The 24,515-nt window shown below is 42.4% G+C and overlaps 1 long non-coding RNA gene across 24 annotated transcripts; it reads right to left on the bottom strand.

The window, feature by feature from the left end:
* Positions 1-4,148: 4,148 nt before the first annotated feature.
* Positions 4,149-22,778, bottom strand: LOC103692795 (uncharacterized). 24 transcript variants are annotated; one of them, XR_015625148.1, is made up of 10 exons: positions 22,508-22,778; positions 21,649-22,214; positions 10,182-10,312; positions 9,330-9,513; positions 7,560-7,704; positions 7,221-7,341; positions 6,240-6,429; positions 5,801-5,916; positions 5,035-5,147; positions 4,149-4,940 (listed from the first exon to the last, which is right to left on the bottom strand). It is a non-coding gene; the product is annotated as an uncharacterized LOC103692795 (long non-coding RNA). The 24 variants fall into 24 exon arrangements; XR_015625151.1 differs by lacking the exon at positions 7,221-7,341; XR_015625155.1 differs by lacking the exons at positions 7,221-7,341; positions 7,560-7,704.
* Between the last annotated feature and the right edge of the window lie 1,737 nt (positions 22,779-24,515).

Below are 24,515 nucleotides of genomic sequence, written 5' to 3' on the forward strand. Positions count from 1 at the left end.
CTCACGGCTGAAAACAACCAAGTTGAAACGAAAAGGACTATATAACGAATCAACAGAACCATTAGCTGGTTCTTTGAGAAAATCAACAAAATAAATAAACGTGTAGCCAGACTAACCAGAGATCACAGAGCATTTATCCAAATTAACAAAATCAGGTATGGAAAAGGAGATATAACAACAGAGTCTGAGGGAATTAAAAAAAAATCATCAGATCCTACTAAAAAAGCCTATATTCAACAAAACTAGAAAATGTGGAGGAAACGGACAATTTTCTAGACAGATACCAGGTACCAAAGTTAAATCAGGAACAACAAAAAAAATCTAAACAACCCCATAACTCCTAAAGAAATAGAAGCAGTTATTAGAAGTCTCCCATCCAAAAGCAGTTCAGGGTTTAGTGCAGAATTCTATCAGACCTTCACAGAAGTCCTCATACCGATACTGTCCAAATTATTTCACAAAATAGAAACAGATGGAGCACTACCAAATTCCTCCTGTGAAGCCACAATTACTCTTATACTTAAACCACACAAAGACCCAACAAAGAAAGAGAACTTAGGACCAATTTTCCTTATGAATACTCATGCAAAAATACTCAATAAAATTCTTGCAAACCAAATCGAAGAGCACATCAAAATGATCATCCATCATGATCAAGTAGGCTTCATCCCAGGGACGCAGGGATGGTTAAATATACAGAAATCCATCAATGTTAATCCATTATATAAACAAACACAAAGATAAGAACCACATGATCACTTCACTAGATGTTGAGAAAGCATTTGACAAAATTCAACACCCCTTTATGATAAAAATCCTGGAAAGATCAGGAATTCACGGTCCATATCTAAACACTATGCAGCAAACCAGTAACTAACATCAAACTAAATGGAGAGAAACGTGAAGCAATCCCACTAAAATCAGGGAGTAGACAAGGTTGCCCACTGTCTCCCTACTTATTCAATATAGTACTCAAAATTCTAGCCAGAGCAGTCAGACAGTGAAAGGAGCTCAAAGGGAAGAAATCAAAATGTCAATATTTGAAGATGATATGATAGTATACTTAAGTGATCCCAAAGGTTCCACCGGAGAACTACTTAACCTGATCAACAACTTCGGCAAAGTGTCGGCTTATAAATTTAACTCAAACAAATCTCTAGCCTTCTGCTACTCAAAGGATAAACAGGCTGAGAGACAAATTAGGAAAATGACACCCCTCACAGTAGTTCCAACTAATATAAAATATCTTGGTGTGACTTTAACAAAGCAAGTGAAAGAACTGTATGACAAGGACTTCAAGTCTCTGAAGAAAGAAATTGAAGAAAATCTCAGCAGATGGAAAGATCTCCCATGCTCATTGATTGGCAGGATGAATATAGTAAAAATGGCCATTTTGCCAAAAGGAATCTACAGATTCAATGCCATCCCCATTAAAATTCCTACTCAATTCTTTATAGAGATAGAAAGAGCAATTTGCAAATTCATTTGGAACAACAAAAAAGCCAGGATAGTGAAACCTAGCAAAAACTACCTGCAACAATAAAAGAATTTCTGGGGGAATGAGCATTCCCTGACCTCAAGCAGTATTACACAGCCATAGTGACAAAGCCTGTATTATACTGATACAGAGACAGGCAGGTAGACCAGTGGAATAGAATTGAGGAACCAGAAATGAACCAACACATCTGTGGTCACTTGATTTTTGAAAAAGGAGCTAAAATCATCCAATGGAAAAAAATAGCATTTTCAACAAATGGTGCTGGTTCAACTGGGGGACAGGATGTGGAAGAATGCAAATCAATCCATTCTTATCCTCCTGTACAAAGTTTAAGTACAGGTGGATCAAGATCTATACATCAATCCAGATACACTCATAGTAATAGAAGAAACAAAAAAGTGGGGAAGAGTCTCAATCACATGGGCAGTGATGAAAATGTCCTGAACAAAACACCAATGGCTTATGCTCTAACATCAAGAATCGATAAATGAGACCTGGTAAAACTGCTAAGCTTCTGTAAGACAAAGGACACTGTCATAAGGACAAATTGGCAACCAACAGATTGGGAAAAGATCATTACCGATCCTACATCTGACAGAGGGCTAATATCCAAAGTTGCAAAGAACTCTAGAAGTTAGACTCCAGAGAGCCTAATAACCCTATTAAAAAATGGGATACAGAGGTAAACAAAGAATTCTCAGCTCAGGAGTATGGAATGGCTAAGAAGTAACTAAAGAAATGCTCTACATCCTTAGTCATCAGGGAAATGCAAATCAAAACAACCCTGAGATCCCACCTCACACCCATCAGAATGGCTAAGTTCAAGATCTCAGGTGACAGCAAATGCTGGCAAGGATGTGGAGCAAGAGGAATCTCCTCCATTGTTGGTGGGACTGCAGACTGGTACAAACATTCTGGAAATCAGTCTGGAGGTTCCTCAGAAAATTAGACATTGTACTACCTGAGGACCCAGCTATACCACACTTGGGCATATACCCAAAAGATGCTCCAACATACAACAAGGCACATACTCCACTAGGGACATAGCAGCCTTATTTATAATAGCCAGAAGCTGGAAAGATCCCAGATACCCTTCAACAGAGGAATGGATACAGAAAATGTGGTACATCTACACAATGGAGTACTACTGAGCTATCAAAAACATTGACTTCATGAAATTCATAGACAAATGGAATGAAGTAGAAAATATCATCCTGAGTGAGGTAACCCAATCATGGAAAAACTCACATGACATGTACTCATTGATAAGTGGATATTAGCCCAAATGCTCAAATTACCCAAGATGCACAGACCACATGAAACTCATGGATAACCAAAATTCTGATGCTTCACTCCTTCTTTAAAAGGGGAAGATTAACCATAGGAGAGGTATTCTATTCTTTAGAACAGAGCCTGAAGGAATGGTCATTCAGAGTCTACCCCATATTTGGCCCATACATATACAGCCTCCAAGCTAGATAAGATGGATGAAGCTAAGAAGTGCAGGCTGACAGAAACCGGATATAGATGTCTCCTGAGAGGCACAGCCAGAGCATGTCAAATAAAGAGGCAAATGCTAGCAGCAAACCATTGAACTGAGAACTGGATCCAAGTTGGAGGAATTACAGAAAGATTGAAAGAGCTGAAGGGACTTGCAACCCCATCAAAACAACAATGCCAGCCAAGCAGAACTCCCAGAGACTAAACCACTACCCAATGACTATACATGGACCGTCCCATGGCTTCAACTGCATATGAAGCAGAGGATGGTCTCCTTGCACACGAATGGAAGGAGAAGCCCTGGGTCTTGTCAAGGCTGGACCCTCAGTTTGGGGAATGCCAGAGAGTTGGGAAAGTGGGTGGATGGGGAACGGAATACCATTATAGAAGAATGGGACGGGTGGCATTGGAGCTTATTTCTGGGAAACCAGGAAAGTGAATAACATTTGGAATGGAAATGAAAAATATCCAATTAAAAAAAAGAACAACAACAACATGGCATTTAGAGCTTAAATTTGAAAAATGCCACAATCAGGAGACACAGAATTGTATGCCTCTGGTTTTCTTCAAATATGCTCTGGGCCCGATTCAGTTCTGGGCCCATGCTGGACCAAGCAGGTTCCTGCCACTGACTGCTCCTACATTCCTATATCCAGAGGCACTATGCAGTTTACTCTTGGGCCAGGGATGTGGGAAGAGTTGGGCGGAAGGGGCGGTGTGTCCTGTGATCTCAGGATTGTCCGCATTTCTGGGTGTTCAGCACTCTCCACCACGGGATTTTGGTGCAGGTTTCCTGATTGCTTTCATCTCCCTTATACAATGTTTATATTTCCTGGGAGATATTATAGAAAATTTGATGTTTATCCCATTAATTTGTTTAACATTCTCATCCACAGAAGAGTATAATTTAGTGGTAACTAAATATTTAAAAACAAGTATATACATTGGGTAATTTTTGCATGATGAACTTGGAATTCACAGAGTTGGAAACACAGTCTAAAGTGAAAGTATAATTGCCTTTGTATCTCAGTCTAACTGGGAAGTAATTATGATGCCCAGTCCCCATGAGAATGCAGAGATCCATCCCTGCCTGATAGCCGTGGGACATCAGATGGTGAAACCACACCTCAATAAAGAAGGTTCTTAAGAGTTGAGAGTTTGAGATCACTCTTTTATTCACCAGAATACATCAATAGTATCCAGATGCAGGTAGTCAATATATACAGTTTGTATCCTTATCAAAATAGCAAATCAAATGAATGAACAAAACAACAATGAATAAATAACAAAACTTCAAATGAATATAAGGAAAACCAAATAACCAAAGTAATCAAAAGTCAAACCAAAATGTAAACAGAGGAATTGTCCTAAGCATTCTTTTGATGCTCGTTTGCAGAATTGACTTATAGCCAATGACTTGCCTTGGAAACACAGTAGACAAGCAGTTACTGATGGTAATAATCTTTTCAAGGGGAATGTAAGTAGGTCTGCCTTGTTGGAGTGAGGGTATGAAGGACAAAGCCATCCAATACTGAGTATAAAACATATGACAGTCTTTGACTCAAAGTTTTTCCAATGTTGTGGACTGATCTCCATGAAACTCTTCTGGGTGACCCTTCAGGACAAGTACAAATGTACATGTGCACACTCTTCCTGGATGCTCAGCAGTTCTCGATTGATGTGCATCAGCTCTTCTCTGTGCACGCTTCTTCAAATGTGCACGCTTGCTCGGGAGAGCCGAGATGAAAGTATGGCCTATTCAATCCAAAGAAATCAAACTAAAGTAGGAAAATGCAGCCCACAACTGCTATGGATATTAAGGATGCGATGTAATAGTGGTGTATTTGTTGTGCACACTTAGACTCCTCCTGTGGCACTGCTCTCCAAGGGAGATCTTGTTCTGGTCTATGCCATGTTCGAGTTTCGCTGGAGAATTTTAGACCTAGCAGAGCAAGGGAAAAAAGGATTAGTGAGGGTTTGTTGATTCAGCTCTCCCTCTTACGTCAGCTCTATTCGGTTGGACAATCCAGCATTACCTGTCAACTGAGGTCATTTCCTGCATCCCCAAGTGTCATAGAGTAAATGGGCTTCGATTTATATATCAGCTTTTAAAAACAGCTAGAAATCGAACTGTGGACTATGCACAGTACTGGAATCAAAAGAAAAATGAGCATATTTTGTCACTGGTCCAGGTATATTATATTGAATAACAACATTGTGGCTATGTCTGAATCTGAGTTCAAGAGAGATATGAGCAACCTAGAATACCATGTGGATGTCTTATGGAGAACCTGCTCAGAATTGAAGTGAAGGTTCAGATTATTTTTGCAGGAAGGAACCTGCCTAGGTTCCATTTGTAACCACTGTATCTGTAAATACACAGAGAAACCATCTCACATCAAAACCATGGGCACTGCATACATCCTGTAATCACTGAGAATGGGCTCCGTGTAAATCTTCCCAGTGTACACACTGAGCATTAAAGGTGATGGTGGTGTACAAACAGAACAGAACCCCTGTATGTGTATAGTCATTGTAAGGCAATTTGTGAGAGAACAGAAAAGAAAATGTTCTCAGAGTTTACCACAGAGGTAAGAGAAAGAAGAAGTAGAAAATACCAAGAAATCTTGAAGATCACATATATTGCATCATGGACAAAATCCATATAAACTGTACCAGAATAATACTCTGAGTAGTTCTTTAGCTGACTGAGGCTGAAACCATGTAGGTGGTCAGTCACCCACAAAGGATAGTTATATAGGACAGGAAACCCAACTGGCTTCTGCCAGCCTATGTTCCTACCTGATCTCAAAGATGTCACAATTCTTCTACACTGTTTCTCCCAAGTCACTTTCCTGGGTGATCAGTTCTCTCTGCTTCAGAGTGTCCTGCATTGTTTCCTCTAATCCTTCCTTATTCTGGTCATTAGATGAGTGTAATGTCAGTGGAGGCATGCATACCTGTGTGCACATACAAACACACACAGACACACAGAAACACTAATACACACTCCCAAACACACAACACATGTGTGTTCACACAATATAAGCATAGTACATTGCAGTCAAGTGTTTACTTTCTGAGGTAATCCTTAATATAAAGACCCCCCAGGATTCTCTGAAGGCATAAAAACAAATGTTGAGTGGGATATGTACATAGCAGGCATAGCCTATAGCCTATAAACAACTCAGTCAGTGTTGTGCTGTCCTCCCATAAACCAACATAGAATCATGGTTCTTGCCTTATTCCCCAATCTGGCTTAGCTCGTTCCCAAGGCTGTGTAGATCAGGCTTGTTTCCCAGCAAAGGATCATATGTTGGTGGTGGATTAGACTCTGTTCTTGGCCACTGTTTCAGGCTTGCCCCCAAAGTGTGCAGCTTCTTCTAATAGCAGCTCTCTTTACCTTAACTTGAATGACTTCGTGCCCAAGGCTATTGGAACAGAATCATAGGAAATCTCCATACCCAGGATACAAATGAACAGTTTTTCTCCCCATAATGTGATTGTGTCACAGATATTTTGAGTAAGTAAGTAAATGCTTGCATGGACTATCTTACACTGAGTCATAATCCATGGAATGGCCCCACCGTATAGTACATTTTCACTCCCTTAGCTGATGGACGTCTGGACAGATTCTCCTTCAGGGCTGCTCGGGGACTACCACAGCACTGATGAGCCCTAGTTGCTCTGTTGACACCTACTCCTTGTTCTGTAATCTTTGGGTCAACTAAAACTTCTGTTCCAATTTCTGTACATGGCTTCTCATAGGCCTACCTGTTCTTACACTACCAGACCTGTCTTAAGATCCTCATTCCTCCTATCCCCCACTGAGGCTGACTTTAACTCAGAGAAAATGATGTTGACTAACAGCCCTTGCAGAATGCTACACAGATAACACAGGGGATGCTTTAGGTTATTTGTGCATCTAAAGCCGCTCCTGAACCTGCCCTGTTCTTGCACCACAGCACAGCTATGGAACTTCTGCTGGATGCCAATACAACTCCATGCAACTCAATTTCTCAGTGAATACAATCCAAGCCAGACTCCAAGGTGAAGTTGTACTGTGCTAAGGTAGCTGGAAAGAAATGGGAGCAGGCAATGTGGAAAACAAGCTTGGAGAAGACACAGTGAGTGACATAACCTTTCAGTGGGCTTTCACAATTCACAAAGGACAAAGAAGGAATATAAACTCATGGATTTTATAGAGAAGCCTCCCCCTTACCTCCATGTACTCCATTCCTTTAATGTGCTCCAAAGGATTTCAATGCAGATTGGTAGGTTTGCCCCTAATACCGTTAAAATTGAACTTTACAAGTGCTTTTGTGTCCTTTTGCTGTACAGAGCTAGGAGGAGAGGCCAAAATGATTGGGCTGCTGTATTTGATGTTTCATGACGCAAAGTGAACTCTCAGAGTGGTTTTCTCAGTAAACTTGGAAATAGGCAACACAGTTATATTTTTGCACAAACTAAAACACAAATACACACACATGCACACACACACATTCACACACACACACACACACACACACACACAAACACACACACACTAAGGAAAACATACCTTTTATCCAGCAGGTTTTCTGTTGAATGAAGAATTAGTGGGAGCTATGTTATGTACAAGTCTCTTACAGTCAAGCAGGCTGTGCTGCCCTGGCCTGTACTCATTTCCACTTCAGGAAATCTTGCTATGCAGATACTTGCTGGACCTACAAGTAAGTTACAAACTCTGCACAGATAAACTAAACAACACATCACCAAATTCCCAAGACAGAAGAAAAGCCTCCAGCAAGCTCCATGTTGACTCATCATAGGCCCCTCACTAAAACTACCCTGCTTCCCTCATAGAAGACCTTGGAAGCATCAGAAGAAGTGACTCATGGTCAGTACCCAGGAACTTTTCATCACATTATAATTCATGTGATATTAAAACAACCTCAACATCAGTCAGAAGGAGGCAAAAGAAAAGGCTACAGTGACTTTGCTGAAATGCTGCACCCTGTACAACACTGAGAGGGAATGTATCCTGAAGAATGCCATGCCCATGATATAGTCAGCAAAGCAATGTCAGCAGAGGGATGCACTATAGGATTCCATGCACGATCATGGTTAAGGCAATAAGACAGACCAGAATCTTCCAGGGGGATACCTCTATTAAGGTAAAGTGACAAAATCTAATCCTTACTTTTAAAATAGCTGAATGGTTTAGCTATTCAGAATGTGTTGAGACAAATAACAGAGGTGGCAACACCTGGAACTGGACAGGTGATGCAAAGACTACTGACCAGCACAAAACAGGAAGATTTAGGTTTGTTGAGAGACCTAGGCTCAAAGGACTAAGTTAGAGAATGACTGGACAAAATTGTATGTCATTAACTGGCCTCCCTGAATACCCACAAATTACAGGTCACCACAGCAATGCATACACACACACACACACACACACACACACACACACACACACACACGAAAAACCATAAGTCGGCAGAAAACAATGAAGATTCCATCATGCTGGAGGAAGATCATAATATAGATTATTCAAAGCAGGTATTTTAAGAGAGAATCACTAACTCAGCTAATTTTCCCTAGAGGAATAAAAAGGCCTAGATAGCACTCTTCTTGGTCAGAATGTGGGGTATAGATGGAGAACTTTGTTCTTGAAGTCTCAAATCTCTCATGCCTATCCTCACCTTTTGAAACCCTTTCCACATCCCTGCTCTTCTAACCAACTTCAGAGTATAAGATGCAGATATGAAATGTCCAGCAGCACTTAAACAAAATAGGACTGACATGCTGCTACTCAGGTTCTGTCAGGTACCCAAGATGTATGAAGCATGAAGAGACCATCTTCATATATAGGGAAAAGGGGATAGAAAGAACAAAAGGCACCAAAAGATGACAATGAGAACCATTTATTTGGCATTTCCACCAGGCTCTCCTCCTTGCAAACTACTTACTTCCTGGAATCTCACAAGATCCCTGTAAAGCAAATGAACTACAGGCATTTGCCTCATCCCTCAAAGCTCTGTGCTAGTCTAAAGAGGGGCTCCCACATAGCACCCTCCTCCACACATAAAGGCATGTAGTGCTGTGATGTAGTCAGCCTATCTCCCGTAATAAACTGCAGATTCTAGAATAGCAGGGGCATTTGCCTTCCAAATATGCAGTTTCTTCAAAAAGGCTACCCCAACAGAAAGCCTTGTAAACGATCACATAAATGAACACTTGGATGAGACATAGGTCAGTACATGGATAAGTCAATGGACAGTTACATTCGTTTGTCTATGTTTATGGTTAGACATGAGGGCAACCTGACCTTGAGGTCTAATCCTACCTGCAACTGCTTGGCTCTGGGGACACAGATGTTCATTCCGGCCTCTTCACAGAACCTCTTTGCCTCCACACAGGATGCTGGCAGAACAGTCTGCTCCACCATCAGTTTTTTGTTCTCATTCAGCAAAATCTTTATATTGTTCTTCTATGGAGTCCGTTCACGCAGGAGCTGGAAGTGCCTGATGCTGAACCATAAACAAAAAATGGTAAATACCAGCCAGCTTCTATCTGCCTGTCTCTCCTGCAAGTACAATCATCCCTTCAAGGGTCCTCATCCTCCAACATCCCCAGAGTAGAGCCACACTATACAAGTCAGCACCAATTAAAGGCAGTCAAATCCAGAGTCCAAATTCAATATGAATCAAAGTACTTCTGAAAATCCTGACACTGAGTGTTTATATAAATCAAGGAAGAAGAAATGGTACATATGGGAGCTTATATGTCCATGGTATGCTAAAACCACCTGCAGGTAGAGGGCAAATCCCCTCTGAGGGTGATAGAAGACCCAGTAGCTATACAATCTTTCCATGTGTTTCTCATGGATCATAAATCTTTAAATCTCATGTCAGAGTCCTAGAGGTTCAGAGTTGATTGATATTCCCACCATGGTGCAAATCTTTTCTATCTAGAGAATCCTTAATGGGTAAAAATAACAATCGGAGGGTTTTCTACACTCTTCACATGTAGAACAACTAAGTCCAAGAGTTACAAATCCAAGACCCTTGCCACGAGGCAGGCTTCCTGTTAAGAGTTAGACACTGCAGAACCAGAGCCCTGACTTTTGTTCAAAGTCATAGCTGGACAGAAGCATTCCCTGCCAAGTGCTGGGGTTTCATCTCTGTCAGTGACTCACTGTAGGAATTGTTCTCTTGTATGAGCTCCTTGTACTTCTCCATGGCGTCACATATTGAGTTGTTCATTTAATGCACAGCCATCATTCTCATCCCACGTTCAGATTGAAGTATAGGCAATTCAACATCCAGCCTGTGGTAGGGCATGGCCCATGGAAAAAATAACCATCTGAGCTCATGAACTCAGAATTAGATGAAATGTAAATAAAAAATATCCAATAAAAAATTAAAATTTAAGGAATGGGGGTGAGGGAAGCATGTGGTAATCTCTAAGACCAGAGCAAAAACACAACAGTGAAACCCCAAGCATGATTCTTCCATAGAAAATATTTCTATGCAAATCAGCAAACATTTATTTTGAAATAAGAACTCCTTAAGAACCTGGGGAGATATGGCTCTGCAGACTCTCTGTATAGGAGTGGGCAGAGCCTGAGAACTGCCTGCTTGGGAATTACAAGTATCAAGGGTTTGTTTCCAAAGCGACTGTTTCTAGGTCACAATAAACGATTCATAGATAGCTAAAAAAATGAAAAGTAAAAAAATAAAGTTCAAATCGGGCAAAAAATAGGTGAAATCAGACTGTTCTCTGTATTATATTACTTAAAGCCAGTATATATCACAGACTTGCTCCTTTGAACTGGGTCCTATTGGTGCTGATTAAACTTATTATCCTGGGTACAGGACAATAGAGCCAGGGTACCAATTGGAGGGAGCTGACCTTCAAGAGTTGGCCAGGTGAGCATGAAGGCATTGACTAGTTCTGTAAGAAGTTTCCTCAAGTTTGTGCCACAACCTTAGGTCCAACAGAAAGTGGCAATGACATTTCTTTTGTTTTGAAAGCAGGGATTCTCAATCATTGTTTCCTATCGTTACATGAATTCCCAGAGGGCATAAATACTTTTGACAGGGCAGAGGATTTATAACATCTCCTTCCCTCCAGAGAGTCCTATCTTCCACCAAGGTAAATAGAAGGTGCAAAGTGCTCTATTGATCAATGTGGGCCTCCACAGACTCATCACTATCATGACCTATAAACTGTTCATCAAACAAATCCTCAGAGCCCATCAAAGGTCCCCAGATGTCCTGATCCTGAGCAAAACACTCACAAATACTTTCACATACATGTATACCAACCCATATTTAAGTACAATTAGAATGCCAACTATATCCAGGGAGGTGCCTTAGAATCAGTGAACAATGAACAGATTCAGGGTAAAAGAGTGATGACATGCAGGCATTTCATTCACACTCCTAGATGCAGCAAATGTGACCAGGTCCTTCCAGCTGTTGACAGAACCAATCCAACTCCAAGCACCTCAGGCTCAAGTACAAAAGAGCTTGACCCTAAGCCCACAGCACCTAGCTTATCTCAACAGGCCACACCTGCCAAGGCTCTTTGAAATCCAGGATGAGGAGTGAAAAACTCTCTTGATGTAAAGAAATCTTGGGTTAGCAGAGAGAGCACAAGACAGTGAACAGGTGACTGGGCATAATGACTACCTATAGTCCCAATCATCATAGATATAAAGGTCCAGGATTTGAGAAAGTACGTCCCTCTGGAATTTACACTTCTGGGTTTCAAATTTTAGTTCTTCCAATTTCTTTAGACGCTTCTCTTGCTTACTGATATCATTTCAGGATGATGCCTTCCTACCGAAACCTGTAGATAGATAAACACAAGTGAAATTGCATATTTGATGGCCCAGGGGAGGAAAAGACCATTCTGAGTCCCAGAAAGGAGGTTGAGGAAATGGAAAGGCTGGAGACTATATGATTCCCTGAAATAGCAGAAAAGCTTTCTTCAAACTGGACTCTTAAGCTATGTCCTTCTTCCCAATCTTCACTGCCATACATAAGTCACACTCACTATTAGAGGACCCCTTGCCCTGAAAGCCATAAGCTGCCTCAGACATCCAGACATGGGACATTGTCATCTCATATCAGATGTGGTACAGGTAAATCCTGGAGTTCCTAATGCTTAGAACCATCAATCTCTAATGAGTGTGTTCAAACCCAAAGTGTCTGAGATCTTAGTTCATGACTAGGGGTGCATCCTTCCTTGTTCTTATCATCAGAGACTTATGTAACCTACAGTAATCTAGAGGATGAAGTGCTTCAACTCCCAACCATGAATGGTCACATTGTTAATCTCATCATGCCTCCTCCTGGCATGTATTGGCACTCGAAATTACAAAGCTCCCAGAAAAAAAGCTGCAGGCTTGCCAATTCTTGGCTCTCTGTCAAACTAATCATCAGAACTCTGGACTCTTGGTCTGTCATTGAGAAATCCCAAGGTTCTTTGTTGCAAGGCCTACTCCTGGAAGGAACGTCTCAAACCTATCTCCTCAAGGATGTTCCCCAACTCTGCCCTGGACTCACCAAGCCTTCCCCAGAACGATTTCATTCTTCCTTTTTTACTAGACAGGAGGTCTGCATCCTTCTGCCTTTTTCTGGTCTCTCCTTGATCTCTACTCTCTTTTCGAACTAGCCTGAGCAGCTGGCGAAACATGCCTGTTTGTGAACCCAAAGGGAACTGAAGGAATATGCCAAAGGCAGTTGGTGTCACCACAACACTGGTGACATCCCAGAAGATTCTAGTGCTGTCTTAGAGACAAGAGATTTTCCTAGGAAAGGCTTACTGATGATGTTACTGCGAGGTTCTGTGGCCTACCTGCTAACTAGCTCTCCGCAAATTGATCAGTTTCTGTAGGGGCCTTTCCCTGCAGTCTCTCATGTGACTCAGGGAAAACCCTTTGACAACCTCTACTCCAAAGCTAGATATTTCTCTCTGCTTCATTGGAAGTCATCAATTCTCTTAATGGGAAGAGTTGGTTACAACCCTGAATTGATAAGAGATTTTTGTTAGCACCCAAATCTCTAGGGAGCATGGATAAGGGAGATTTTTCTTAAAAATAAATCTACCACCTGAGACAACGCATGTGACATAAATTTTGAATCCCAAGGTTTTCCCTGTTTTCTAGAGGCCAATAGCTTTCTCCTATACATTTGGCTATATAAAACCTGGTAATATTTGCTTAATGTGCAGTCCTAGACAGCTGGCATTGTTTCCATATACACATCTATGTATTTCACAAAATCAATGGTCTATAATCCTACTTTTTGAAATAATCACTCCCTTTTCTTGGGATCGTAGGGATCAACTACAGGGCATATATAAAATTATAACTTTATGTCTCTTTTATATATTAAGTTGGACATCCTCCCTTTCTCAAATATAAAAAGACAATTAAATGGGACATCAGTAAGCAAACGTCAGCCTGGACCCTGTGTTACTACATTGTAACCACATAGCCATTACTTCTCAAATATCATTCTTCCTGAATTTCCAAGTCTAGGCATGAGAATATTGGGGCTGCACCAGGATCTTTTACTCGTAGCAAACATAAGAATCAGGAGGATGGGCAGGGAGTGGAATGTCCTGAATTAGGAGGTCATAGTTCTAGAAGGTTATCCTTTGCTCTCAGCAGAGCCGACATTTTTTCAACCATTCCTCACCCTCTGCCACAGGACCAGAGACTTCCCCAAACAACTGGCTGGCCTTGCTAAAAGTCCTGGCTTGGCTTCTCTTTGTAGAATAAGACATGCAGAGTCCTTGAGAACCCACCAAGAAGTCTCCTCCACAAAGGCCCCTTGTTGTCAAAGGAAAATGTTCTTGCAGAATCCTGCCATGGCAGCAGGAATTTCAACTAGGCTGCTTTTAGGTCCAGCTCACTGAGGGCAGGCCTGAGGCCCAGGTGTATCTGTGGAAAGTAGCAGCACACACTACCTCACAGCTCTCTCTCTCTCTTGGATGCAACTGCTAGAAGTGTAATACGATTTTTATTTCTTTGTTTGTTTATTAGAAATACCTACAAACCTGATTAAAGTTGCAACATGCCTTCAATTCCAGCATGCAGAATTTTGTTAAATCATTGTTGTTCCTGTTTTATGTTTGGTTTTGTTTTTAGTCCCCTCAGCAAATTTCTCTGTACCTAGACTGTTAAGCACATGCTCTGGAGGGACCTATTATTCAAGTTAGGCAAAGCTTTTGTTCTTACCAACCACTCCATAGATGATCCCATTACTTACTTTCAAATAAGAAAACAGTCATAGAGAAGTAAGTTAACCTGTATGCTATCACAGAAGAAACACATCATGATTGTGGAATTGCACCCGAATCTTTTGTATTTCCTAGTTTTTTTTTTTAATTTTAACTTTTTTATTGGATTTTTGGTGGGTACATTTCATTTGTTTTAAATCTAAAAGGTATCCTTTATAGCTCTCCTCTCATTTACAAAGAAGAATTTCACCTGTAATTGTTACTCCAGATCGTTTGGTCACTGGCTTAGATATTACCTTGCTCTGTTTCCTTGCCTTAAGCTGTGCTAGAAGCAGGCTCAAAGGTTCGGGACTCAACAAATAATGAATTCCACTACATCTGGATCCCTAGTCTCACAGACAGGAAGGGACTGTATTTCCATTAACTATTTAAAAAACAAACAAACAAAACAAAAACAGACGCAGTTGTTCTCAAGTATATTAAAGTGTGGATCGTGGTAATATAGTTATATTATATAATATACCTGGCATTCATCTTTCTCCAAATCCTAAAATTTCTTTTTTTGTTCACATTTTCTTTTTTTGATTGCTTCTTAGTAATTTTTATCTTGTTTTTTTAATTTTAGTTTTTTTCATAGATATATTTCTTTATTTACATTTCAAATATTATTCTCTTACCTGGTTTCCAGTCCATAAGCCCCCATCCTGTCTCCCTCCCCGATATGGACAGTCTCCCAAACCACTCCCCTTACAACTCCCCGACATTCCCCTGCACTGAGGGTCCAACCTTGTCAGCACCAAGGGCTTCCCTTCCACTGGTGCCCCAAGAAGGCTATTCTCTCCTACATATGCAGGTGGAGCCCTGGGTCAGTCCATGTATAGTCTTTTGCTATTGGTTTAGTTGGTTGGCATTGTTGTTCTTATGGAATTGCAAGCACCTTCAGCTCTCTCAATCCTTCCTTTAATTTCCACAAGTGGGGTCCTGTTCTCAGTTCAGTGGTTTGCTGCTAGCACTGACCTCTTTATTTGACATACCCTGATGTATCTCTCAGGAGAGATCTATATCTGGACCCTTCCAGCAAGCACTTTTTAGCTTCATCAATCTTATCTAGTTTTGGTGGATATACATACTTACACACACACACACACACACACACACACACACACACACACACACACACACACACACACACACACACACACATATATGGGGGGGCATGTGCTGAGCAGGCTCTGAACGGTCGTTCCTTTAGTCTCTGTTTTAAACTTGGCCTCCATATCCCCTCCTATGGATATTCTTGTTCCCCCTTTTAAGGAGTAGAAGCATCCACATTTTGGTCATCCTTCTTCTTGAGCTTCCTGATGTCTGTAGATTGCATCTTGGGTAATTCGAGGTTTTGGGCTAATATCCACTTATCAATGAGTGCATACCATGTGTGTTATTCTGTGATTGGGTTACCTCACTGAAGATGATATTTTCTAGTTCTTTCCATTTGCCTATGAATTTCATGTAGTCATTGTTTTTCATAGCTGAGTAGTACTCCATTGTGTAGACATACAACATTTTTCAAATCTATTCATCTGTTGAAGGGCATCTGGGTTCTTTCCAGCTTCTGACTATTATAAATAAGGCTGCTATGAATAGAGCAGAGTATGTGTCTTTATTGTATGTTGGAGCATCTTATGGGTACATGCCCAGGAGAGGTATAGCTGGGTGCTCAGGTAGAAGAGTGTCCAATTTTTTGAGGAACCTCCAGACTGATTTCCAGAGTGGTTGTACCAGTTTGCAATGCCAGCAACAATGGAGGAGTGTTCCTCTTTCTCCACATCCTCGCCAGCATCTGTTGTTACCTGAGTTTTTGATCTTAGCCATTCTGACTGGTGTGAGGTAGAACCACAGGGTTGTTATGATTTGCATTTCCTTGATTACTAAGGATGTGGAACATTTCTTTAGGTGCTTATCAGCCATTCGATATTCCTCAGCTGAGAATGTTTCGTTTAGCTATGTACTCTATTTTTTAATAGGGTTATTTGGCTCTCTAGAGTCTGACTTCTTGTGTTCTGTGTATATTTTGGATATTAGCCTTCTATAAGATGCAGGATTGGTGAAGATTTTTTTCCCAATCTGTTGGTTGCCATTTTGTCCTTATGACAGTGTCCTTTGCCTTACAGAAGCTTTGCAGTTTTATGAGGTCCCATTTGTCGATTCTTGATCTTAAAGCATAAGCCATTGGTCTTTTGTTCAGGAAATTTTCTCCAGTGTCCATGTGTTCGAGACTCTTCCCCCACTTTTTTTCCTATTAGTTTGAGTGTATCTGGTTTGATGTGGAGGCCCTAGATCCACTTGGACTTAAGCTTTGTACAGGGTGATAAGAATGGGTCAACTTGCATTCTTCTACATGCTGACCTCCAGTCGAACCAGCACCATTTGTTGAAAATTCTATCTTTCTTCCATTGGATGGTTTTAGCTACTTTGTCAAAGATCAAATGACCATAGGTGTGTGGGTTCATTTCTGGGTCTTCAATTCTGTTCCACTGATCTGCCTGCCTTTGTGCCAATACCATACAAACTATTGCTCTGTAATACTGCTTGAAGGCAGGGATGGTGATTCCCCCAGAAGTTCTTTTATTGTTGAGTATAGTTTTTGCTATCGTGGGTTTTATGTTATTCCGAATGAACCTGCAAATTGCTCTTTCTACCTCTTTAAAGAATTGCATAGGAATTTTGATGGGGATGACACTGAATCTGTAGATTGCTTTAGGCAAAATGGCCATTTTTACCATATTCATCCTGCCAATCCATGAGCATGGGAGATCTTTCCATCTTCAGAGATCTTTTTCAATTTCTTTCTTCAGAAACTTTAAGTTCTCATCATACAGATCTTTCATTTTCTTGGTTAAAGTAATAGCAAGATATTTTACATTATTTGGGACTATTGTGAAGGGTGTCATTTCCCTAATTTCTTTCTCAGCCTGTTTATCCTTTGAGTAGAGGAAGGCTACTGAATTGTTTGAGTTAATTTTATACCCTGACACTTTGCTGAAGTTGTTGATCACGTTAAGTAGTTCTCTGGTGGAACTCTTGGGGTCACTTAAGTATACTACCATATCATGTTCAAATATTAGTATTTTGACTTCTTCCCATCCAATTTGTATCCCTTTGACCTCCTTTCATTTTCTGATTGCTCTCTGGTTAGGACTTCAAGTACTGTATTGAATAAGTAGGGAGACAGTAGGCAGCCTTGTCTAGTCCTGGATTTTAGTGGAATTGCTTCAAGTTTCTCCCAATTTAGTTTGATGTTAGGTACTGGTTTGCCATAATTTGCTTTTACTATGTTTAGATATGGGCTTGAATTCTTGATCTTTCCAGGACTTTATTCATGAAAGGGTTTTGAATTTTGTCAAACGATTTCTCACCATCTAATAGAATAATCATGTGGTTTTTCCTTTGAGTTTGTTTATATGGTGGATTTCGTTGATGGATTTCTGTATATAAAACTATCCCTGCATCCCTGTGATGAAGCCTACTTGATCTTGATGGATGATCCTCTTGACATGTTCTTTGATTCGGTTTGCAAGAATTTTATTGAGTATCTTTGCATCAATATACATAAAGGAAATTGGTCTTAAGTTCTCTATCTTTGTTGTATCTTTGTGTGGTTTAGATAAAAGAGTAATTATGGCTTTGTAGAAGGAATTTGATAGTGCTCCCTCTGTTTCGAATTTGTGGAATAGTTTGGACACTATTGGTATGAGGTCTTCTATGAAGGTCTGATAGAATTCTGCACTAAACCCATCTGGTCGTGGGTCTTTTTGGATGGGAGACTTTTAATAACTGCTTCTTTTTCTTTAGGAGTTATGGGGTTGTTTAGATGGTTTATTTGTTCTGGATTTAACTGTGGTGCCTTGTATCTGTCTAGAAAAATTGTCCATTTCCTCCACATTTTCCAGTTTTGTTGAATATAGGTTTTTGTAGTAGAATCTGATGAGTTTTTTTAATTTCCTCAGATTCTTTTGTCAGGTCTCCCTTTTCATTCCTGATTTTGTAATTTGGATATACTCTCTGCCCACATTCTTGAACCAAGAGGAAATTGCCTAGTACCATCTATGCTCCCTGAGCAAAGGGACCTAGGAGCAGTCAGGGGCAGAACCCTTCCAGTTTCTGCCTGGGCGGAGAGCTAAAATCCAGTCACCAGGAGTGCCTACATACCTGAGAGCAGAGGTATGATCTACTCTTCTGTGCCAAGAAATCCACCAGGTTTTCAGGTCTCACAAACTCAGGAGCACCTTTATGTTCACAGATCCGGCTAAAAGAAAGCAAGTCTACAGGAGTGCTGACACACAGGCCTACAGAAGAGTCAAGCCGCTGTCAGAGACAGTAAGACAAGAGAACACCAGAGACATCCTGATGGCGAGGCAAGTACATGAACCTAAGCAACAGAAACCAATACTCCTTGGCATCACCAGAGCCCAGTTCTCCCAGCAAAGCAAATACTGGATATCCAAATACACCGAAAAAGCAAGATTTGGATTTAAAATTACATTTTATGATGACTGAGGACTTTAAGAAAGACATAAGAAACTCCCTTAAAGAAATACAAGACATTGGGGCTGGGGATTTAGCTCAGCGGTAGAGCGCTTACCTAGGAAGCGCAAGGCCCTGGGTTCGGTCCCCAGCTCCGAAAAAAAGAACCAAAAAAAAAAAAAAAAAAAGAAATACAGGACAACACAAGTAAACAAGTAAAAGGCCTTAAAGAGGAAACACAATAATTCCTTAAAGAATCTGGGCTAACTGGCTAGCCTCTGCTCTTCAGCCAGGCTCACTGGCTAGCATCTGCTCTTCAGCCAGGCTCACTGGCCTACGGGACCCTAGCACATTGCTTACCAATCGGCTCATGACTACCTGGCTGCACTGACTCCTTAAAGCCATTCTCTAGAAAGAGCACAAAAACCAAAGAGAAACACCACTGGGACCTTTTCCCATGGGCTCCGCTTAAGTTTAAGCAATTTTGTTATTTCTTTTAAAAAGTGAAATACAATTTCTGCTACTCATATGGCCATGATAGCTGGGCAGTAATCATTGCTTTATGGAATTTGATCCTTTATTTTATTACGAGGTTATCTTTATGCTGTATGATGTATCTTTAGAAAACACAACACTAAATTCCTAAAATCTAGATGTTTTAAGACATCAGTTCGGGTTGGGGATTTAGCTCAGTGGTAGAGCGCTTGCCTAGCAAGCGCAAGGCCCTGGGTTCGGTCCCCAGCTCCGAAAAAAAAGAAAAAAGAAAAAAAAAAAAAAAGACATCAGTTCATGGAGAAACATAAGTGCTTACCTATCTAGACTGGCCTCTTTTGCTATACTGCAGGTACAATCAAGTTTCCACACTACTTCCATGATTTTCAAGAATGGTTAAGACAAAAATAAGTTGAACATAATGGACAGAAAGGGGATTCTGTCAAGTTGTCTTATGTGGAACAAGATACCAAGATATGACTGGTAAACCTAAAACCAACTGTTTCAGAGACCAACAAAACTTACAGAAAATACATACTTTCTTATCATTCCTCTGCCCCGGCGGTAAGTAATTTATTGAGCACCTACTATGATCCTAGCACTGTGCATCTAGGGGTGTAATGTTGAATTAAAAGTTGATAAAAAGCTTCATTAAGGAATAAAGAAAAATGAAACATATCTGAAACTCAGAATTCAATATAAGCAGCACCACCATTTCTCAGCTGGTGATTTCTGAAAAATTCATCATTTTTTCCATGTGCTTCTACAGAAATGATACTCAGTCTTGATTTTGTAAGTCACAAATAGGCAAGTCATACTTCTTTCTTGGCTCCCACAACTGTCAAAGGGAACAACACCGTCGCTGTACATTGGGCTTCCCTATCAATCCTGCTTTGAATGGTAATAAATTCTAGACTTTTAAATGTGAAAACAGGTCACCAAAAATGCTTGAGGGGAAAGGTTGTTAAAATTACCCAAACTGGTCTATTCTCTAAAACTTTCACATAGCATTTTACTGATAACACAATGCAAATTCACCACAAATATTTAACCAATAAAAACAGAAATATTGACTAGCTCTGTAAATCAATAATCATATATACTTGAAAACAACTTTCATGGAAACAAACAACGTACTAGGAGGAAAGATACATCACTAAAAACTACACAAGCAACAACAAAAAAAAGACACTACACTTCTTGGTTTAAAAGTTAGTGATACACTTGATCTTTAAAGACAGGCAATGTACTTGATCTTTAAGCCCTTTAACTGTGCCCTGTCCACATAGAAACTGAAGCAGTGGATGACAAGGCTAGATGTAGTTTCACAACAGCCTCTTACACAGCATCAAAGTGGTCTATTTCATTAGATGGTTCCAGGATGATAACACAGACACTTTCACAGTTCCTGAGCACTTCTGAGTTCAAATACCACCAGTGCCAAGCTCTGTGCTGTTGACACATTCTGACCTGTCTCCTAAGGTTGTCAGCCACGAAAAGGACAGGTTAGCACCAGACACTGTTCACTGACCTATCCTAAACCCCGCTTCGTTTCTGAAAAAGCAACATTCCATGCTTGCTCCCTATCTGAGGAAGCCAAATGGTTGATCTGGCTCATGGCTCTACTTTTCTTGGCTCATCAACTTTCTTTTCCCACTTCAACTGCAACTAAGCTGCAATATTTGAAGAAAACCACCATAAACTCTGAGTGTCACCTCTTGAAATTTAAAATTCATGAAACAACTCATGGCTTTCTAAACAGCACCATGGAAAACAAACAAAACCAAGCAAAACCATCCCAAAGGAACTTGCTGATCTGGAGGCCTGCTTATAGCAGGTAGGAAAGAATTAAAATATGCAGAACTGTAATCTCTCAGAGCTTTTGAGGCTAAAAAAGGAAATCTGTGTTTATGTTCCCTTTCTCCAAGTAATCATTTGCAAGGGGCAGTCAATTACAAAGTAGATCAGAAGAAATCTATTAAATAATATATGTTCATTGCCTGCGGTTTTAAGAAGATATTTTCACACGATCCCTGTCCTTTAACACAAAACAGAAACCTTACAGGGAGTGTGCCACCAGGATAAGCTACCTCTCAAAAGCCTGTCCTACCCTGGCAGGTACAAGGCCATTTAATTCCAAGTCAATCTGGAGAGAGGTGACAGCTCCAAGTTGCTCTGAGGATGTCAGAGCACAGCTCTCATGCACATTCCAGATCACCTCTCCATTCTTTCCCCAAGGCCATGGGCTTTCCAATCCTTGCTTCAGCACTCCAAACATCCCTGAACCCTCCTTTCCCCTAAGCAACTGGCTCACTTTGCATCGCCTCCTTCTGCCACCACTTCCCCAGAGCGGGGAAAGTGAGCACAAGGATGCTGGCCAGTCTCCTGCCTACCTTGACGCTGCTGCTGCTCACAGGCCGCTCAGCTTGCTGTCCCTGGGGACCGGACCAGCGACCGGGCTAGGGTTCGGCCAGAGCACCATGCCTCGAGGTTCCCTGGCAGGGCTGGCCCGGACTTCGTCCCCCGACACTGCGAGTCTGTAGTCTCTGTGGGAAACCCCGCCGCTGTCATAGTGCGCCAGACCTTGGCTAAGGCGACCGCCCTTGGCGCTACCGCGCCTTCTCGGGCTCCCGCTATCAGGGCGCCATTGGCGCCGAGGGCCCGGCCGGGGGAGGTGGGCAGGGCCGCACCTGTGGCGCCCGGGCCACACTCCGCCATGGGCGCCCCACGACCCGCCTACACAAAGTCGCGTCCCCACGTCCCCGCTGCCTCCTCCGTCGCTGCGCGAGGCCCCTCCTCCTCGCCGCCTCCGCCGCCTCGGCCGCTTCTTCCGCTTCTTCTTTTCTTCTTCTTTTTTTCTTTTTTTTTTTTCTTTCTATTTTTGATCCTGATGTGGCGCATGCGGCGAGCTCGCCTCCGGAACGGAGGACGTCATGCAGGCAGAATCACCTCTGGCGGCCTGCCGGGATCGGAGAGAGAGAAGAGAGAGCAGTCAGCTTGGGCGGAGGCGCCCCAGGCTGCGGGCACCTGGGGAAGGAAAACACGCCCCGCACAGGCGCCGCTGCGGGCGCCAAAAAGAACGCGCGTGCCGGCGCCCACCGCCGCGCACCACGTCCCCTCAGGCCTTGCCCGGAGCTCACGGATGAGCGCCACGTCCCTTCAGGCCCCAGGCTCACAGCCTGGCGCCTTGTCCCCTCAGGCACCACGCTCACCGCTGAGCGCCTTATCTCCTCAGGCCCCTCCTTCACCAACCTGCGCCGCGTCCCCTTAGACTCGGCTCCGGCGCGGGCTCGCAGCAGGGTGAGAGGGACACGTGCGCCCACTCCGCGGCGCAGGGGACACGGAGATACGCGTCGCGCCGGGCTCCGGGCTCTGCTCAGGCCTGTCAGTCCCCCCTCAGGGCTGGGTGGAGGCCCAGGGCGGCTTCTGACGGCGCCCAGGCCCACTGCCAAGTACCCGCAGCCATTGCCTCCTGAGCTTCGCACTGCCCACTACAGGCCGCGGGGACCTGTCCAGGCTTCGGCGCTGGCATTGTGGTCACTGCTCTGCTAGGCCAGCTTAGCAGGGCGCAGCCCCCACCCCACCCCGCCAGCTGTCTGTCACCTGAAGGCATCCCGAGGGGCCGCAAGCTGGCACACCCTGGAGGGGCCGCAGGTCATGGGGCCTTGGATTTAGTCCTGCACCTACTCTCCAGCCCCTCACTTGGAACCCAGTCACTTCCCCTCCTGCTCCTGGTGAGCTTCCTCAGTGAAGCAAACCCATTTCACACACAGAAATCAATCCTTTTACGTGCCCCTGGACTGTGAAACTCAACATGTCCGACTGGTCGCCAGGATCTGGGGTAGGAATGGCATGGCTGGCAGGCGTTGAGAGACAGAAGACCTCCCCAAAGTTTATTTGGTGCCTCTGGGTTGTCCCACGGAGGTTTGTTATTGTAGTCTCTTTCAACTGTGTCTTTCCTAAACCTGCCACCAGAGATGCTTGCTTGTCCAACCCCTAGTGGGTACCAACCAAATCAGGACCATCTTTTGGGATAGGATCAAAAATCAGTAATCAACGTGTCGTTCCCATATATAAAGACTTTCCTTACACCTCCATTCCTGGAGCCAAGGAAGAGTGCAAGACCACTGGGTAGTCTGGCAGAGCCATTGGCAGAGCAGCAGGACCAGTGTGCACTGTATGGCACCAGAGGCTCCACCCACTTCCCTATCCCAGGCACTCTGAGGTCCAGTCTCCTGCCTGGTTCTAGCTCCAGTTTTTCTCTCATTGTACTTCTTCTTCTGGAAAGGCACTTTCCCTGGAACCAGGAGTACCTGAGAGTTCCTTGGGACAGAACTTAGAGACCTTGCCCTCATTAGCATGATATGGTACCCAATTGCCAAGAAGTCTCTAAGGAAATGAGCTTTACATTCATAAACATGCCCACCCTTTCCCCAGATGAAACATCAAAATCCCTCCCTGTTATTCTTGGGGTGTTTTAATTCTTCTGATCCTCTGGCAGGCTTTTGTAAAAGAACTGGGAGAGTCAAATAGGGTCTACACATTAACAAATGTTTTCTTATGCATAAACAATATTTTAATTCTTTTTCCAGCACCACCCTCCATATTAACTCCTTTCATAGTTTAGCCTCAAAATATTTTTATCTTCTGAGTTTTGAAGGAACTATCAAATCAGCTTTTCATTTGCTGTATTAGATTTACAGTCATAATTGTGTTTGAATTTGTGAGAGGACAGAATGCAGAGGTCTTCCAGTAGGAGTTCTCTAATAGTGATGTTTTCAATAACCACCTAGAGGATCCTGCCTTAGGCCAAGATTTCCCACGGTGCTTCCCAGATTTTTCCACCTGGTCAACTTGGGGTATATATTCGGTAAATAAAGCTACAGAATGGGCATTCCTTCTTAACAAAAATAACCCATGCATGTGTGTTTTTTTTAATCCCGCATGTGATTTTAATAATCCCGCAGGCTTACGCACGGATCTCCGTGCTGTGTCGGTGTGGGCACTGAGAGCCTGTTCCTGTAACATGCAATTCTTGGTTCCCAACCTTTTTCTTATGCTCAGTTAAGAGTTTTTCTTCGTTACAAACAATACAGTAAGCAAGTATTTCTCCTCTTGGCCTATGCCTCTATAAGTCTAGGTTGTGTCAAGTTGACGATGTAAACTAACTAATGCAAGTCACAGCCCCTTTTCCCCCAAACTTACCTGTCAGCCACCCTGTCCCATTTTCAACCCACCAGCATTCTTGTATTACCTCCCC

This window comes from Rattus norvegicus, chromosome 7, assembly GCF_021556685.1.
Source record: "Rattus norvegicus strain SHRSP/BbbUtx chromosome 7, alternate assembly SHRSP_T2T, whole genome shotgun sequence".
NCBI classification, from domain to species: Eukaryota; Metazoa; Chordata; class Mammalia; order Rodentia; family Muridae; genus Rattus; species Rattus norvegicus.